The following is a 14,683-nucleotide window of genomic DNA, read 5'->3' as shown; positions in this document are numbered from 1 at the left end:
TTACAGTCCCCGTCGATGCACAGTCTGACACAGTCCGCACTCGCTGGGAAGGGTAAGGGTCCGCAGGTGACACATCCATTTCACAGGATTCAGAGAATAATTCTTCGTCGGAGCGCCGAAGATCCGCCCGCTGGGCAGGTCCGGGCAAGCCCGCGGCGGCGGCGGCGGCCGTTGACGTGGCCGACACCATGCCCGTACTCGTTCGAGCCCTCGTTAGGCTTAGCTGGGGTGCCTCGCCTCGCCGAGAGAAGATGCTCGTAAAACGGCCAAAAATGGCTAATCGGCCCAAATTTGGTATCGGCGTGGTCCTCGCAACGTTAGGAAGCTCGTACGTATGTTTGGGACATCAGAGGCGGGATGGTCCTCCCGAAATCCGTGGCGGCGACGGAGCCGACGTGGAGTGCGTCCGCTCTGCTCGGCGACCGCAGCGCCCCCTGCTTGGCTTGACGAACGCGGGCTCGAGGGGCGCGTGCACAAGCACTCGGCATTTTCTTGGTATTTTTGATTGTGGACAACACAAAAAATATTTGCTCAACAGCATCGCTGTAAAAAACCTGGTAAGCAATTTACCCCACAAAATGGTAACACTTCTATTAGTATACACGATTAAAACCATGTGGCTCTCTCGGATGTAGATAGGGCTTCCGTTTTGAACTCGTTTTTTTAATCTGTGTTCACCTGGAAAGGCCGTTCCAGAGATCTCAAATTTCCCGAGTATGATTATACTTTCGTAAAACCAATTACCATTAGCGCAGATCGGATTGGCACCCAATTTGAAAACTTAAACGGTCTATTTCTTCAGGTATTGATAACCTACATTTTAAGGAGCTCATAAAATACGTCATGTTTCTCAAATAAATTCTATACCACATCACACAATCTTCATTAGCAGGACCACTTCTGTCTGATTGGAATTTAGGCAAAGTACTTCCCTTATTTAAAAGTGCAAGTAGAAATATATAGAATAGGAATTCTAACATGCATTTGCTTTGAGATGCTTCCGCATATAATTTTTTCACGTATTTATTGTCATTCGGAAACTAAGCGCTTCTTTTTTTATTGTGAACATGGATTTGTTTTGAGGCTTTTCATGCGACACCCAATTATCCGAATTCACTACTTATCTTCACTTCATTATAGATAATAATCTACAAACTGATTGCAGTGTTCTTAACTTTTCTGAAGCATTCGCCCACTTACCTGATTCCAGCCTCATTTCAAAATTAGCGGAACTTCGTTTACACCCGTTAACGTTATAATGGATCAATTACGTTTTGTCTGTTCGACAGCAATTCACTGGTTAATAACTGTGCCTCCCGATTTTATCACGTCCCCTCCTGAGTCCCTCAGCGTATAGCCTCCTGAGGCCACTGCTTTTTCTAATCTACATTATTAATCTCTCAACTATTTCTTCCTTAATACCTGTGACCACTTGCTCACCAGTAAGACCCTAATATTATTAACAACTGGTGTGGTACATGAGAAATGACATCAAATGTATCTAAATATAAAGTAATGTCTTTCAGTCATAAAACAACAACTGTTACATTCGATTCCCGGCCGCGGCGGCTGCTTTTTTGATGGAGGCGAAAAGCAAAAACGCCCGTGTGTACGAGATTTCGGCACACGTTAAAGATCCCCAGGTGGTCAAAATTAATCCGGAGCCCTCCACTACGGCGCGCCTCATCGCCTCCGTTGCGTCGGCGCGTTAAACCCTACAATCAATCAATCAATCAATCAATCAATCAATCAATCAATCAATCAATCAATCAATCAATCAATCAATCAATCAATCAATCAATCAATCAACAGCTGTTACATTTGATTACTTTATAAATAGCTCCGACGTGTTGCGGTCGTCTTCCAATAAAACCTCGGTGTTCAGCTCCCTTCTAATCTATCATGGGCGACACATGTAACGTACATAACTGCAAACGCATAAAGAACCCTGGGATATTTACATCGTGAGATGGGGACTGCACCAGATAGCGACAAGTTTACTTTGTTCGCCCTCAGTTATAATTCCCATCACCGGTATGGTATCCTTTGCAAAGCTACCTCATTAACCTGCTAGAAGCCGTGCAAAACTGAGCGTCGCGGTTCATTTCTCGCATTTACACTCGCCCGTCGAGTATCACGCAAATACAATTTGCTTCATAAATACATTCACGCAGCCAGGCTATCACCCTTCCCCCTTTCGGCTCATTTCGCATATCTAAACGACTACACAATCAACGAAGCGTCGCACTCATCTTTGGAAAAACAAAGTCATTCAATCCATCAGTGCTACCTCGCGTCATTGCGCTCTAGAATGATCTTCCCGATATCGTTGTCCATTTAGCGATCATAAAACTTTCCGCGAACAACATTGAAACATCTGTGTTTTTAAAAAGCATTGTATAAAGCTCTTCAATATTGTTTATGATTCATGCTGGTTTTTTTGCTGCTTTTAAATTCTGGTTATTGTTTATGACCCCTCTTTCACTTTTATGCAATCTTTGCTGATAGCTCCAGTGTAATGTTTTGTTATGTGGCGATAGTTTTACTTATTAGGGTTGTTTGAGTCTGTATGTATACGCCCGTGTATCTGCATCTGTATGTGTCTGTATATGTATCTGTCTTGGAAGCGTTGTATAAAACCCATAAATTTTGTTTGTGAGTCATGCTGGTTTCTCTTTGCTGCTTTAGAAACTCTTGTTGTTTGCAACCCCTCTGTCGCATTTATGCTTTGTTAGTGTTCCAGCATACTGTTTTTTTAATGTGGCAATAGCTTTCCCCGTTACGATTATTTATTTCCTGTGTACTCCACTTACTAAACGCTCCATAGTAGAGCCTGTATGCAATTTCCAACAACTATCTATCCAACTAACTAACTAAATAAATAAATAAATAAAAATCATTGAATAAATAAATAAAGTCAAAAGTTGTCGTGTGTCCTTTCTTCTGTCTTCGTGTACTGTGCTGCTATATCATGTCGAATGAAAATCCTAAGCGACGAAAATGTAAGTTCGGTACCGCAATCATTTTCCCGTAATGCTAGTGGAGTCAATCCTATTTCGTGTCACGATAATGTTTGTTGATGGCCCGGAAGGGTTGAAATCTACAATGGTAAATAATATTGTTCACTGTCACTGCTGCCATCTATCACGCGCAGTGCCAGATGTGGCGAACTCGAAACAATGTTTGTTGCCACCACGTGGGTATTCAAAAAGAACTGTAAAATAACAAACGCATTGCTAAGATCATAACTAAGAGGAATTTTTTTCATAAAATATGCGGTAAGTTCTGTTCTAAATACTAAGAAATATGCGGAGAGACTTTATACATTAACCGGGTTGACAAAGCACATGCTCAACAGTTTCTATCATAGCATCGTTATGGCCGCTGAACATTCACTGTCTTGTGTCCTTATAGTCATTCCTCTGGTGTGCGTGGACGCGTGGCGGTTTTATTCTCTAACACCTAGGATTCCTAGCGCTGATATCGAAATAGTAAGTATAGTTCGCGATTACAGTTTCATAATATTTTCTTGCTATTACTGGAAAATGCGATATGAATACATATATAGGCTCATGGAATTCCAGTTTCATTATGATGGCACACGTACTGTAGCGTGTTAACGACGATAAATGCAATAATTAATCAGAACTACTCTTCCTTTGTTAATGACGTGGCATTACTACACGGCCGAATAGAAAACAAACGCCTGAATATATTGAAGTAATAAGCGAGCAGGAGCAGAAAAAAAAGGTTATTGGAGGCGTAAATAAACCGTACGTTAACCTCAATAAATATAATGCTAAAAGCAAACCTGTGAACAAATTCCTAAGCAGAATGTGTAGAAGAAATGGGTGGAGTACGTGATGTTTGCTGAACTTTGGAGTAAATAGCATTTATGTGGCGTACAACATCATCAGAAGATTTAAAAAGAGTGAAGCGTCCGAACCTCAATGTGCTAAAAGTCGGTACTGTCTTGTCAATATAGGATGTTTGCTACCATGGGCTCTAAGGTGCGTCAATATATTGTTGCAAGGCTTAATCTCAAATTCTGGTGTATTTGAGGAGTACCAAATTCTTTACTTAACCGGCGAGGCTAGCCATACTAGCCTCTCGACTTCATACGACAGATTTGTATGAAAGTGACATGAAAAAATCACTTACACGCGCACATAAATGCGAAAACAGAAATACGCACGACACGTACAGATCCAATCAGGCGAAACACTCATATGATCAACAGTTTACGATGTTCTGTGAGTTCAGTATCATTAACATATGTCAACACTGCTTTTCTTTCGTTACATGCCATTCCTGAAGTTGACCACGGGCAAAGAAGTTGTCGTAAGGAGATCTTGGCAGATAAAGGCAGGCCCACAGAAGCCTTCACGGTCTTTCTTTCTAGTTAAAAGGGAGGGAATGCTCAGAGTATGTGTTGGTGGTACTCGCGAGCTGAGCAGGTTGGGAACAGGGGGAAATATGTCTGCCCAAGGTAAAAAAAGAAAATTCTTCGACTCAGCCACATTACGCTGAGTCGATGCCGGATGGTCTCGTAACGCCTACACAGACCGCTATAGGCATCCTGACACTGCAGTACGGGTTGATTGGTTGCAGCGGGGCGTATGTTTTACTGCGGTTGGCTAAGAGTGAACTCTGGGAGCTTTCCCTTACCACAGAAGCAACAGTAAGTCCATTTCCCCTTGTGAAAGGTACTGCGTTGATTATGGAGTCGCGATAAGCAGAAGCAGCAGCTCGATCGCATTCGTCATTTCCAGCCATACCACAAGGATCTGGAACCCACTGCAGGGAAATAACATGATTGCTATCGGAGGCCTGCGTCTGTAAGTCTAAAATTTTACATCTAACAGCTCATCGGGCAGCGCCATCAGATGTTGAAGGGCTGAACAAGAGCTGGTTAAGATGGCCCACGCCAGAACTTGTGTATTTTTAATATGTTGCAACGCGGCGCGCAGGTTCTCAGATCTGTAATAATGCACGGCATCTTGTGGCCGAACCTAGGAAATATTGTTGTGTGTGTTGTAGATATCAATACTCCTACGGGAGATAACGCCTCCGTCACCGAGCCATCCGCCCACATTTGAGCGCAGTTGTTGTAGGTGCCGGTAATATGATCTTAAGTCATGAACTTTAGGCGAAGGTAACGTAATTATGCTCTTGATGCCAGGGACCGTAAGCACAAATTTCCAAATGTGAAGTGTCAATGGGGGCGTGGTAAATTTTTGGGGGCTATAGTGCACCGGTGGTAAAATATTATCACAATGCCAAAGACGACGCAGTTGTCCTGAAGAGAAAAGAAAACAAGTTTATTGGACCGCACTTGTACTCCCTTTACAGTCAACAAAGTTACATGCGCACGCGAGTGTCGGTGAACCGAGTTCCGCGGCGCGGTCATTTATCTACCGGAGCGGGTGCTTCTCGAACCGTGGAATTACATTGAGAACACTGTAGATAAAAGAAGACTATTCTAGGCTAGTGGCGCTAGGACGAAACATCCTTCCTACGAAATGAGATAATCCGTGTAGCATTAGAAAGAAGGAATGGAACATGCACTTCACTCGGGTCACAGATAACAACCTCGGCGCAGCCGAGTGATAAAAGCGAAAAACATAAATAAACAATTCCAATGCATGCTTCGCGCCAACATAACGTACTTCAGTTAAAGAGGCTGATGCCAGTTTTGAAAGACCGTACGTTGCAATAGTCGGCCAGGCACGGTTTCTCATCTTCGTCCCCTTTTGCTTATGCACTGGCGGACATGACTGGAAACTCCCTCGTCTCCTGTCGCCACGAGCACTATGGTACATAGCCTAGCTGCATAGGGTAATCTCTGGCAAGGTAGCCCTAGCCTGGTGGTAATCCAAGACGGAGGGAGTGCCCATCATGTCCGCCGGTGCATAAGCTAGGAACTTGAGAAACAGTCCCTGACCGACTATCACGAGCTGCGTTCTTACAAGGCTTCTGTGAACTAATAAAACACATCAGCATTTCTGCCAATTTTCCCGCAACAAAACGTATTCCTTCGAGTAGCAAGGCTTCGGTTGATTAAAGCCACATGTGCAAGCTGATGTAAAAATAAAACAGCTTCAGTGTCATCGTTTCCCACACTACTTTTGAATGGCTCCTCAACACGTCGTTATTACGCTTTACAGCCTACTGAGTTTTTGTGATCATCCCTACCAAAGCAAAACGTTCATGAGAGCACTACATTCGTTAAAAATATTACGTGGGGCGAGAGAGAGAGAGAGAGAGAGAGAGAGAGACCGGGATACAGAATATTTCGCATGGCAATGATATGCACTAGATAACCAACTGTTGTATTGCGCATATTGTCTTTAACGACACATGCATAGAAAAACTTCGTCTTTGGGACATAATAAACACTATTCACTTGAAGCGATGAGAGAATCATTCACGTAGACACAAACAAATCAGACGTGCACAAATGTACTCTCAGTAAGCAAGCTAGAATGGAACTAAAAAAAATTTGAACCTGTTATTTTTTTTTTCAATAACACTGGGGAGTTGCATGCAAAACTGTCTTCAGAAATTTTACAGCCAATCTGTATATAGTGAACCCTTCTTACTAATTCATATGAAGCCGCTTTACTCAGCACCGCTTTTCCGTTCCTCTTCGCCATGGCCGACGCCTGCTTCACAAGCTTCATACCACCGTCACCACCGACGCCTCTTTCATAAGTTGTGAAATCGGTTACTACCAGCGCGAGAGCCCTAACCAGTACGTACGCGTGTCATTCTTTCGAAGGAAAAAGAACGGGAATTTAAGGAGCGTCGGCGCGCAGACAAACGCTAATGGGTGTGAAAACAACGCAAGGACTCTGCCGCAGAACGCGCAGGAACCACCGCTTCGGACTGAAGTTCCACCCCATCGAGTAGCTCTCAATGTCTCCGGGATGGACTGCAATTTGCCTGCTTGGAATGCCGAAGTGAGCCAATAATTCTTTTTCAGCTTGAAGGTGTTTCGCAGCGACATTTTAGCCCTAGACTTTCACGTCTAAGCACGCGCACATCACTGGCTGCTGGTTTATGCGTCCACGGTGCTGTTGAAGGAGTTGACGACGTGCATGTGTAGTTAGGCTTCATTCCCTCACCAATGGCATGCTGCTTGTGCTGGTGGAAGAATAAAGCTTGGACGCCTCAAGGCCTAATGCGACCTGGGTGCTGTCCTCCGTGGCCGAGCTTGGTGTGTTACACAGAGAATAAGACGCCTACAACGCCGGAGGGAAGCGGGCAGCCGCCTGTTTGTCATCTAGAATGAAGCTCGAGTTTAAGTCTATCCAAGTTCCGATAATCATATTCGTTAGGAAGCATGCTCAATCGCCAATTAAAAACAAACACGCTTCGTTTCGTGCACTCCTTTGAATGCACCAACCTTCTCCGGTTATTAGTCTTCACAGACTGCCAGGGCAATAAATTATTCTATCTACGTGCATGGTTCTAAGCTCAATATTGTGGAAAATGGTGTTGAGGGAAATATCTTTCTCATGCCAGCTTTGATCGCGCAGGCATGGAACAGTTTAGGTATCCAGTTATTCTTAATTGATTGTAGGGTTTAACGCGCCGACGCAACGGAGGCGATGAGGCACGCCGTAGTAGAAGGCTCCGGATAAATTTTGACCATGGGGATCTTTAACGTGCGCTGAAATCTCGTACACACGGGCGTTGTTGCTTTTTGCCTCCACTAGAAAAAAGGCCGCCACGGCCGGGAATCGAACCAGCGTCCTCTTGCTCAGTAGCACAACGCCTTCGCCAGTGAGCCACCGCTACGGGTATCCAGTTATTCTTACCTGGCCGTAATCGGCAACTAATAAAGGTGATCAATGATTTATTGCAGCGTGAAAGTGCGAACTCTAGTTATTTCTGAAAATGGGTATTGTAGCGTTGTTGGGACACTGAAAACTTGTGTCCCAGAAGAAATACTCCTCGAGTTTTTGAGGCGTCATTGTAAGTGGACAGAATACCTTTGTCTAAAATTCTTGAATGCCTATGGGGCAATTGCGGAAATATGGTTCCCTACATTCGCCGTGCCCGTTTTTAAGCGGGCCATAGGGTATTCCCTCAAAACTATTGGACAATTTTTATTGCGAATATTGCGTGTAAAATGCATCACAGCACGACATATCGAAACATCTGGGTACCATATCATCACATAATCAAGGAAATCGCATGTTACTTCAGGGAACAAAACTTTATTGTAGCGAACTTCGGCTACGCTAAGAGCTTGGAAGATTACAGTGGGGCGACAAAGCAGCTAACAAAGTAACGTACAGAAGCAAGTGCCGGCGAATGAGATGCCGCGGTGTTTGCCTTGCGAAATAGAGAAATTGCGAAATAAATTCATGCCTACATTACTAAAAGAAAGCACTACATTACAGTAGCAGGCTAACAGTCATCTTATTAGGGCGCAGGCTTATGGCGGCCGGTACCTCGGTTTCGCGTTGACGTCGTCCGTCTATGTTCCCGTTCCCGAGGGAGCGAACAGAGCAACGAAGCCAGAAATAAAACGGAGAAAATCTTCCGACGAACGGTGAGAAGCGCGGCACGCGCGTCTATTGCGTCATCTCTCTCACTGCTTCCGCCTCACACTTTCGCTAGGCGTCGCCGCCAAGGAGCGCCCTCCACTTGACATTTTCTTATCACGCTCTTCCGTTCAATGCTATCCGAACCATGTGACACTTGCGCGGGAGGTTCAAACATGATTTTTCAGTAACCGGCCTGCTGCTGCCCGTGCACGGCTAATCTGAACCACGTCACATTTGCCCACGAGGCTCAAGCATAGAGTTTCTTACAATTAACACTAGAGAGGAATCTGGCACTAGCGTCTATGCGGTTCACATCAAGGCCGTCTGTGTCGTCACGGAACGCCATTAGATCATTCGCTTCTTCTTAGGTGGTTCGATGGAAAAGGAAAAGAAATAGGCTGGGGATAATTTTGAGACCATCTGGGGGCTCAACCGGCATACAACCCAGTCCGGGGGGGGGGGGGGTAGGGAATATAGAAGTGGGTAAATAGGATAGGGTAGAGAAAAGGAGATAGTAAAGAGAGAAAAAGTTAAGGCGCCGCGAGGAAAAGAAGCGTTGCCACAGTCACTGGGGGCCACCGAGCACAGTACACACCACAAACACAGGTCCTCAGGTCCTGGCGTCATGCTTCGTCCGGGAGAAGTTCTCGACGGGAGCAGTGAAGCGTAGAGGCGAGGATGGGCTGCGATGAGTCGTGCACGGCGGTCCGAAGTGAGGGGAGCTTGCTGGGTGATGTTCGTGGTAGTAGAGCGGTTACTGGCGAGCGGGAGCAGGCGCTCGACGGCCCCACGCAGCAGAGCGCGCGCCGCCCGAAACAATCACCCATGGCTCGCGACGCGTGGCCGGCATTATCGCGATATCGCACTGGCCGCGCAGGAGCGAACGAAAAACACGTCCGCACCCCACGACGACCGAGGCGAAACTCTTCGCCTAAGTTTCATCATTGGCTTGGATTGAAACTTTTTAGTGGCCGGAAATTTAAACAAAGTGCCACAAAAACACGAAGAATAGTGTGCAATTATGTAAGTGGAAAATAAAAACAAGTTGCTTTAAAAGTAAGGAAAAAGGAAGTAAAGCGTATTTTTACAGGAACGGTTGTGGCTGCTATTCCGCAGGGCGAGGTTGTAGTTGCGAACAATGTTAATATTTGGGTGGGAAACGCATTAGAAACTCCGATTTTATTAATATTACCATTATTTTTAATAATAAGTGGTTTAAAGAGTTTGGGAAGTTTTTTGAGCGTGCCTATGAAAGCGTTGCCTTCGTGGTGACCCGGTGAAACGACCACCAGCTAGTTTAACAAGAAAAAAAGAAAAGGTGGCGTTAAACAGTCGTGCACGATGGTAAGATAGGACGCATACAAGCGTCCATATCTGTCGTATCTTGTCTTCTTCGTCGAAGTACGTTTTGTTTCTTCTTTTCGACGGCTATAAATTTCGCGGCTGCATACTACCCGCTCAGTCGTACTGAATACTTCGTCTGCGTACTTCGACTGCGGCATGACCAACAACAGGTGCGATCACGCATTGCCTGCTGTTTTACCGAACATGGCTACCACAGAACAGGGAGTATTTCGGCGTACTTGTAGCTCGTAAACGTGTTAATGCATAGTGAAGAAAGCAAATCCCGAAAACCGCTTAAGAATCCAATTGTCATACCAAGCCCAAGCCAAAAAGGGGGGTCTTCCCATGAACCCCACGACGATATGGCTCACGAGGCGCAGTTTCCTCTTTAGTATACTTACTAAGAAACTCTATGGGCTCAAGCACATTTGCAACAACACGCTGGCAGGCGGCGGCGGCGTGCTACGAGATACCCGCAGAGTGGCGCGCACGGCCGTGCGAATGCTGATGACGCGATCACTTTCAGAGAACGAGCAGATATGCGCCGTGACCGAAAAAACTGCAGTTCGCTCAACGCACATATTTGACATTAGGCAGTATGGTAATAGTCATTGCATTTTTTGCTCGTTTTATCTGGTGCTCAGCAAGAATTCGTTCAGCGACTAATTTCGTTTCTATTATATGTAAGTGATTTTGCTTTTCTTGCATCATCCTAGTAAATTAGGTTGTTTGCAGTGTTGTTGCCAAATGCCTGGAAAGAAACGGATCAAATGTTGTTAAGCGAACGCCTGGAAAATACTTAGGACTGGTTTTTCACGTAAGACTTTAAAATTTGTTTTATAGTTCGGCTTACATGACAGTATATAACCATAAAATACCTTTGTCTTTTGTTACTGAAGAAATTTCTCCCGACCGCAAAATTGAGATTTTAGGGGGCACAATAGGATGTCCTTTTGATTTGGAATGAACATATTAAACACTTGTGGATCTTCTCAACTCAAACACAATCTGTTAAGGCTACAGTTGAAAGGCACTTTACCATAGGGAGAGTTTCTGTAAAATAAAATTGGTAAAAGTTTTGGCAAAGGTAAAATAGTTCTTTGGCTTGCACTAGATTGCGGAACTAAATTGGGTGATGTGCATAAATTTGTCCTAAATAATTGGAAAGGATCAAAAGACTGCAGCACGTGGATTACTTTATTGCTTTCCGAGAAAAGCGATTCGTGAAGCCGTTATGCTTTCTACCAGTTTTCACTAAGTTTTAACGATAGTTCAAATAATGATGTTGAAGTGTTATATAAAATTATTTGAGACGGCGCCCCCCACCCTCTCCCGCACAGGACCAGTGCTCCTATGTGCGAGTAACCCTCATGCTGCGTTGCGCTATGATCGACGTGTTGATGGCAAACAATTCCCTAGTAAAAACTGAGTCCACTAAAAAAGCCTTGACGAATATTTTCTAATTTGAGACTCACAGAACTGAATGGCTAGAGCACGAACTGACTCTATGAGTTTGCTGAATGCAATGTTTGTTCAATACGAACTCGCTTGACACTATTGTTCAACATTATTTCCCCGCCACTGTGAAAACCCGCAAAGGCTGAAGAAGAGGGAATGAATAAAGATATACAACTTCCTATCCTTTTTCAGTTCGTTAATGGTCCGTGGAAAATTTGGACCTATTACCGCAATGACACCACTGTTAATCGCTGTAAGTGTCTTTGCGACGAAATGGATAGTATGACACGTGGTACATCGGTGTTTTTTAGTCGAAGCTATGTCGATGAAGAGGGAGGGTAAGTTTCTTGAGACAATTTGCAGTTTATTATTTGCTTAAAGAAATCTGATAACATAGGAACAACACCCCGCACGGGGCAAAATGCGCAATATTGATGAAGGTATTGGGGACATCGTGGACCCGGAGCCCCCATACATAGGCTGGATCCAACCATGGCGATGTGTTTTAAGGTGAACGGGAGAAACCTCAAACGGTGGCCGTCGGAGCCCAGGCCAAGCTCCGGCGGATGGGCTCCCTGTCTGTTTACCAGGCAGGGAGCAGGGACCTCTACAGCTATCAGGGTAAGGCTGTCGAAGAAAGTACCCCCGTTCCCTGCTTTTATACTATGCTGTATGGTATTGTCTAAACCCCCTCCCTCCAAACGTGATCGGTCCCTGAAAAGGGGCCGCACCGAAGTATCTTTTTCCGCATTGCCATCCTTAATCATTCCTGAACGGGATAATTATTCTCGATTTTTTGTCATAAAATTCCTCAATCCAGCCCACCCTCTCGCATCGCAGTTAGTCTTCTTGATCGCAAAATCTTGAAGACATAATTAGAAAATCGTACAAGGCCAAAACACAAAGGACTGGTGAAGTCCTCGCCGAGGTAAACGACAAGCAGCAGTCCCCAAAGCTTCTAGCTCAACTCTGCTGACTGATCTGAACGTCAAGGTCACACCCTAACGGAGCCTCAATAGCTCGCAGGGTGTGATATCCGAGCCAGATCTTCTGAACGACAAGGATGCGGATCTCCTTGCGGGCTTGAAGGATCATGGCGTCAGTAGTGTGAGACGCATCAGCATCCGCAGAGACAAGAAGATTCCCACCAAGCACATCATCGTGACTTTTCACCGCGTTATAAATGCCGGCATTATCCGATGCTCCATCCGTCCGTAGATACCGAACCCACGGTGCTGTTTTAATTGTCAGCGGTTCGGGCACGGTACAAACTCTGGTCGTGGCGGAAGAATCTTTGCAAAATGCGCCGCGCAAGATCATCCGAGCGACAACTGCCCATCCGACACCCTCACTTGTGTGAACTGCCGTGGGCTGCATGCGGCATATTCCCGCAAATATGAAAAATTTCAACTGGAGAAAAAGGTAATAAAATCAAGGTCACTGAGAACATCACCTTCCCAGAAGTATGGAAGAAGGTTCACCTCTTTCCCTCGGGGACGTACGGCGACGCAGCTCGTCCGGGGGCGGAGCGGATTCTGGTTGCCACAAGGACCCAATTCAGCGAGTCTGACCTGTTCCCGCCCCGCCCCCCGCTGGGTTGCCTCAGGCAGCCCAACCCGTCACCACACCGCTTGCTGAAGCAGCAGCGGTTGGGATGCCAACCGCCTCCGTCGAGACCGGTGCAGCTCCCGCCCCTGCCTCTCAGTCCTCCAGTACATTGGAGGGTGCTGAGGGGATGGACACATGGGGCCCCGCATCGGTTCCCACCGCCACCGCACCGCCCGTGCCACCTCTGGCGCCCCCAATGCCCACATGACAACACTACACATTTACACATGACAACACTACACGTTTACACACGACAACAATACACGTTTACACCCCCCCCCCCCACACACACACACACACACACACACACACACGACTTCCTCTCCGGGCGCTGATGGAATCACGTATTTGGCTTTACGCCACTTGGGCCCCAAGGCTCTCCAGCAGTTGCTTTCCCTCTACAACCAATCCTGGCAGATCGGGTGTCTTGAGGCCTGCTGGAAGATTGGCCGGATCGTGGCGATCCTCAAACCAGGCAAACCGGCAACGGATATAGACTCTTATCGGCCAAGTTGTATTGGCCGATAAGAGCCAAGTTGTATTGGCAAGGTAATGGAGAAGATGGTGCTGGAACGGCTTGTTTGGGACCTGGAGAATCGAGACATTTATCCATTGCAAATGTCTGGATTCAGGAGAGGACGTAGTAGCGGAGACAACATTCTTTCCTTGGTGTTAGATATTACCCAGCAAAAATCAGCCGGAAACATCACTATAGCTGTCTTCCTTGACATTAAAGCAGCATTCGACAGCGTCGCACACGAAGCCATCCGAAGAGAGATCACATGCATAGGGCTTCGAGGACGCATGTTCCAGTGGCTATGTGACTACTCGAAAGACCGGTACGTCTACATGGCCACCAGTGATGGCGAAGCGGCCAAACATCCCGTCACGCAAGGAGTTCCTCAGGGCTGTGTCTTGAGCCCGACGCTTTTTAGCATCTGTCTTATACGCCTCCCAACAGTCCTGCCCAAAGACGTTAGCATTTCACTTTACGCAGACGACATCTGTATTTGGGCTTCAGGCAGGAACCGTCGAAACATTCGCGCCGCACTCCAGAAGGCAATTGTGAAGATGAGAAACTATCTCAGATGCTGTGGGCTCTTTTTTTCCCCTGAGAAATGTGCTGCTATGGCATTCACGCGCGCGATGTTTCTCGTTATACACTCCCCGTAGAAGGTACTCCAATACCTTATGTCAAGTACCACAAGTTTCTCGGAGTGACGTTTGACCGCTCAATGTCATGGGCCCCATATATTCGGCGACTGAAGGAGCGGCTTCTGTGTTTTGTGCGCATTCTGCGTATGCTCGGTGGAAATTCGTGGGGCTGCCCTGTATCCTCCCTTTTTTGCCTATATAAATCCCTTTTTGTCGGACTCCTGCGTTACAGCCTGCCGGCCCTACATCAGCTATTGTGCACCTACAAGCCTGAAGGTCATAGACTCAGTGCTGGCGAAAGCAATGCGCACCTGCCTGGGTCTGCCTAAATGTACATCGACGGTTGGAACTATGTGTGAAGCTCGGTGCTTTTCCGCCACGGTGCTGCAACGCCAAGAGGTCCTTCGAACGACTTTGCGCCATTTGACTCGATGTCACACGCATCCTTTGGCAGACATCTTAGCACAGCATGTTAGACACCTGCTTCCAGCGAAATTTCAAAGACCTCAAAAGTCTTAGTAGCACCGTGGATACTGGCGCCATGGAAAATTTGCACGACA

This window comes from Haemaphysalis longicornis, unplaced genomic scaffold (assembly GCF_048455015.1).
Source record: "Haemaphysalis longicornis isolate Haplotype H1 unplaced genomic scaffold, Haemaphysalis longicornis Haplotype H1 scaffold_6, whole genome shotgun sequence".
In the NCBI taxonomy this organism is placed as follows: Eukaryota; Metazoa; Arthropoda; class Arachnida; order Ixodida; family Ixodidae; genus Haemaphysalis; species Haemaphysalis longicornis.
This window is presented reverse-complemented; position numbering follows the sequence as displayed.